This window comes from Labrus mixtus, chromosome 9 (assembly GCF_963584025.1).
Source record: "Labrus mixtus chromosome 9, fLabMix1.1, whole genome shotgun sequence".
Classification (NCBI taxonomy): domain Eukaryota; kingdom Metazoa; phylum Chordata; class Actinopteri; order Labriformes; family Labridae; genus Labrus; species Labrus mixtus.
This window is the reverse complement of record NC_083620.1, coordinates 30,774,944-30,779,943: the sequence shown is the minus strand read 5'-3', so window position 1 is coordinate 30,779,943 and position 5,000 is coordinate 30,774,944. Positions and strand designations below refer to the sequence as shown.

Genomic DNA, 5,000 nt, shown 5'->3' with positions numbered 1-5,000 from the left:
CTCAGTGTCTCTCTCAGTGTTTCTCAGTGTCTCTCTCAGTGTCTCTCTCAGTGTCTCTCAGTTTCTCTCTCAGTGTCTCTCTCAGTGTTTCTCAGTGTCTCTCTCAGTGTCTCTCAGTGTCTCTCTCAGTGTCTCTCTCAGTGTCTCTCAGTTTCTCTCTCAGTGTCTCTCTCAGTGTTTCTCAGTTTCTCTTTCAGTGTCTCTCTCAGTGTTTCTCAGTGTCTCTCTCAGTGTCTCTCTCAGTGTCTCTCAGTTTGTCTCTCAGTTTCTCTCTCAGTGTCTCTCTCAGTGTTTCTCAGTGTCTCTCTCAGTGTCTCTCTCAGTGTCTCTCAGTTTCTCTCTCAGTGTCTCTCTCAGTGTCTCTCTCAGTGTCTCTCAGTGTCTCTCTCAGTGTCTCTCTCAGTGTCTCTCAGTTTCTCTCTCAGTGTCTCTCTCAGTGTTTCTCAGTGTCTCTCTCAGTGTCTCTCTCTCAGTGTCTCTCTCAGTGTCTCTGTCTCAGTGTCTCTCTCAGTGTTTCTCAGTGTCTCTCAGTGTCTCTCTCAGTGTTTCTCAGTGTCTCTCTCAGTGTCTCTCTCTCAGTGTCTCTCTCAGTGTCTCTGTCTCAGTGTCTCTCTCAGTGTCTCTGTCTCAGTGTCTCTCTCAGTGTTTCTCAGTGTCTCTCAGTGTCTCTCTCAGTATCTCTCTCAGTATCTCTCTCAGTGTCTCTCTCAGTGTCTCTCTCAGTGTCTCTCTCAGTCTCTCAGTGTCTCTCTCAGTCTCTCAGTGTCTCTCTCAGTCTCTCAGTGTCTCTCTCAGTGTCTCTCAGTTTCTCTCTCAGTGTCTCTCTCAGTGTCTCTCTCAGTTTCTCTCTCAGTGTCTCTCAGTGTCTCTCTCAGTGTCTCTCTCAGTTTCTCTCTCAGTGTCTCTCAGTTTCTCTCTCAGTGTCTCTCAGTGTCTCTCTCTCAGTGTCTCTCTCAGTGTCTCTCAGTGTCTCTCTCAGTGTCTCTCTGTGTTTCTCAGTGTCTCTCTCAGTGTCTCTCTCAGTGTTTCTCTGTGTCTCTCTCAGTGTCTCTCTCAGTGTCTCTCTCAGTGTTTCTCAGTGTCTCTCTCAGTGTCTCTCAGTGTCTCTCTCAGTTTCTCTCTCAGTGTCTCTCTCAGTGTTTCTCAGTTTCTCTTTCAGTGTCTCTCTCAGTGTTTCTCAGTGTCTCTCTCAGTGTCTCTCTCAGTGTCTCTCAGTTTCTCTCTCAGTGTCTCTCTCAGTGTTTCTCAGTGTCTCTCTCAGTGTCTCTCTCAGTGTCTCTCAGTTTCTCTCTCAGTGTCTCTCAGTTTCTCTCTCAGTGTCTCTCAGTTTCTCTCTCAGTGTCTCTCTCAGTGTTTCTCAGTGTCTCTCTCAGTGTCTCTCAGTGTCTCTCTCAGTGTCTCTCTCAGTGTCTCTCAGTTTCTCTCTCAGTGTCTCTCTCAGTGTTTCTCAGTTTCTCTTTCAGTGTCTCTCTCAGTGTTTCTCAGTGTCTCTCTCAGTGTCTCTCTCAGTTTCTCTCTCAGTGTCTCTCTCAGTGTTTCTCAGTGTCTCTCTCAGTGTCTCTCTCAGTGTCTCTCAGTTTCTCTCTCAGTGTCTCTCTCAGTGTCTCTCTCAGTGTCTCTCAGTGTCTCTCTCAGTGTCTCTCTCAGTGTCTCTCTCAGTGTCTCTCAGTTTCTCTCTCAGTGTCTCTCTCAGTGTTTCTCAGTGTCTCTCTCAGTGTCTCTGTCTCAGTGTCTCTCTCAGTGTTTCTCAGTGTCTCTCTCAGTCTCTCTCAGTGTTTCTCAGTGTCTCTCTCAGTGTCTCTCTCTCAGTGTCTCTCTCAGTGTCTCTGTCTCAGTGTCTCTCTCAGTGTCTCTCTCAGTGTTTCTCAGTGTCTCTCAGTGTCTCTCTCAGTATCTCTCTCAGTTTCTCTCTCAGTGTCTCTCTCAGTGTCTCTCTCAGTGTCTCTCAGTTTCTCTCTGTGTCTCTCTCAGTTTCTCTCTCAGTGTCTCTCTCAGTGTCTCTCTCAGTGTCTCTCAGTGTCTCTCTCAGTGTCTCTCTCAGTGTTTCTCTCAGTATCTCTCTCAGTGTCTCTCTCAGTGTTTCTCAGTGTCTCTCTCAGTGTCTCTCAGTTTCTCTCTCAGTGTCTCTCTCAGTTTCTCTCTCAGTGTCTCTCTCAGTGTCTCTCAGTGTCTCTCTCAGTGTCTCTCAGTGTCTCTCTCAGTGTCTCTCTCAGTGTTTCTCAGTGTCTCTCTCAGTGTCTCTCAGTTTCTCTCTCAGTATCTCTCTGTGTCTCTCTCAGTGTCTCTCTCAGTGTTTCTCAGTGTCTCTCTCAGTGTCTCTCTCAGTGTCTCTCTCAGTTTCTCTCTCAGTGTCTCTCTCAGTGTCTCTCAGTGTCTCTCTCAGTGTCTCTCTCAGTGTCTCTCTCAGTTTCTCTCTCAGTGTCTCTCAGTTTCTCTCAGTTTCTCTCTCAGTGTCTCTCAGTCTCTCTCAGTGTCTCTCAGTGTCTCTCAGTGTCTCTCTCAGTGTCTCTCTGTGTTTCTCAGTTTCTCTCTCAGTGTCTCTCTCAGTGTCTCTCTGTGTTTCTCAGTGTCTCTCTCAGTGTCTCTCTCAGTGTTTCTCTGTGTCTCTCTCAGTGTCTTTCTCTCAGTGTCTGTCTCAGTGTCTCTCTCAGTGTTTCTCAGTGTCTCTCTCAGTGTCTCTCAGTGTCTCTCTCAGTGTCTCTCTCAGTGTCTCTCTCAGTGTCTCTCTCAGTTTCTCTCTCAGTGTCTCTCTCAGTCTCTCTCAGTGTTTCTCAGTGTCTCTCTCAGTGTCTCTCTCTCAGTGTCTCTCTCGGTGTCTCTCTCTCAGTGTCTCTCTCAGTATCTCTCTCAGTCTCTCTCTCAGTCTCTCTCAGTGTTTCTCAGTGTCTCTCTCAGTGTCTCTCTCTCAGTGTCTCTCTCAGTCTCTCTCTCAGTGTTTCTCAGTGTCTCTCTCAGTGTCTCTCTCTCAGTGTCTCTCTCAGTGTCTATCTCAGTGTTTCTCAGTGTCTCTCTCAGTGTCTCTCTCTCAGTGTCTGTCTCTCAGTGTCTCTCTCTCAGTGTCTCTCTCAGTGTCTCTCTCTCAGTGTCTGTCTCTCAGTGTCTCTCTCAGTGTCTCTCTCTCAGTGTCTCTCTCAGTGTCTCTCTCTCAGTGTCTCTCTCAGTGTCTCTCTCAGTGTCTCTCTCAGTGTTTCTCAGTGTCTCTCTCAGTCTCTCTCAGTGTTTCTCAGTGTCTCTCTCAGTGTCTCTCTCTCAGTGTCTCTCTCAGTGTCTCTCTCTCTGTGTCTCTCTCAGTGTCTCTCTCCGTGTCTCTCAGTGTCTCTCTCAGTGTCTCTCTCAGTTTCTCTCTCAGTGTCTCTCTCAGTGTCTCTCAGTTTCTCTCTCAGTGTCTCTCTCAGTGTCTCTCTCAGTGTCTCTCTCAGTTTCTCTCTCAGTGTCTCTCTCAGTGTCTCTCAGTGTCTCTCTCAGTGTCTCTCTCAGTTTCTCTCTCAGTGTCTCTCTCAGTGTCTCTCTCAGTGTCTCTCAGTCTCTCTCAGTGTCTCTCTCAGTGTCTCTCTCAGTGTCTCTCAGTCTCTCTCAGTGTCTCTCTCAGTGTCTCTCAGTCTCTCAGTCTCTCTCAGTTTCTCTCTCAGTGTCTCTCAGTCTCTCAGTCTCTCCCAGTTTCTCTCTCAGTGTCTCTCTCAGTGTCTCTCTCAGTGTCTCTCTCAGTGTCTCTCTCAGTGTCTCTCTCTGTGTCTCTCTCTCAGTGTCTCTCTCAGTCTCTCTCTCAGTGTTTCTCAGTGTTTCTCAGTGTCTCTCTCAGTGTCTCTCTCTCAGTGTCTCTCTCAGTGTCTCTCTCAGTGTTTCTCAGTGTCTCTCTCTCAGTGTCTCTCTCTCAGTGTCTCTCTCAGTCTCTCTCTCAGTGTTTCTCAGTGTCTCTCTCAGTGTCTCTCTCTCAGTGTCTGTCTCTCAGTGTCTCTCTCAGTGTCTCTCTCTCAGTGTCTCTCTCAGTGTCTCTCTCTCAGTGTCTCTCTCAGTGTCTCTCTCAGTGTCTCTCTCAGTGTTTCTCAGTGTCTCTCTCAGTCTCTCTCAGTGTTTCTCAGTGTCTCTCTCAGTGTCTCTCTCTCAGTGTCTCTCTCAGTGTCTCTCTCTCTGTGTCTCTCTCAGTGTCTCTCTCCGTGTCTCTCAGTGTCTCTCTCAGTGTCTCTCTCAGTTTCTCTCTCAGTGTCTCTCTCAGTGTCTCTCAGTTTCTCTCTCAGTGTCTCTCTCAGTGTCTCTCTCAGTGTCTCTCTCAGTTTCTCTCTCAGTGTCTCTCTCAGTGTCTCTCAGTGTCTCTCTCAGTGTCTCTCTCAGTTTCTCTCTCAGTGTCTCTCTCAGTGTCTCTCTCAGTGTCTCTCAGTCTCTCTCAGTGTCTCTCTCAGTGTCTCTCTCAGTCTCTCTCAGTGTCTCTCTCAGTGTCTCTCAGTCTCTCTCAGTTTCTCTCTCAGTGTCTCTCAGTCTCTCAGTCTCTCCCAGTTTCTCTCTCAGTGTCTCTCTCAGTGTCTCTCAGTTTCTCTCTCAGTGTCTCTCTCAGTGTCTCTCTCAGTTTCTCTTTCAGTGTCTCTCAGTTTCTCGCAGTTTCTCTCTCAGTGTCTCTCAGTCTCTCTCAGTGTCTCTCAGTGTCTCTCAGTCTCTCTCAGTGTCTCTCTCAGTGTCTCTCTCAGTATCTCTCTCAGTGTCTCTCTCAGTGTCTCTCTCAGTGTCTCTCAGTGTCTCTCTCAGTGTTTCTCAGTGTCTCTCTCAGTGTCTCTCAGTGTCTCTCTCAGTGTCTCTCTCAGTTTCTCTCTCAGTGTCTCTCTCAGTGTCTCTCAGTGTCTCTCTCAGTGTCTCTCTCAGTTTCTCTCTCAGTGTCTCTCTCAGTGTCTCTCAGTGTCTCTCTCAGTGTCTCTCTCAGTTTCTCTTTCAGTGTCTCTCAATGTCTCTCAGTTTCTCTCAGTTTCTCTTTCAGTGTCTCTCAGTGTCTCTCAGTTTCTCTCAGTTTCTCT

At 47.8% G+C, this 5,000-nt stretch overlaps 1 protein-coding gene across 2 annotated transcripts in view; it reads left to right on the top strand.

Moving 5' to 3' along the window:
- Nucleotides 1–5,000, top strand: part of ap2m1b (adaptor related protein complex 2 subunit mu 1b) — a 38,729-nt gene that overhangs the window by 9,101 nt on the left and 24,628 nt on the right. The window lies entirely within an intron of this gene.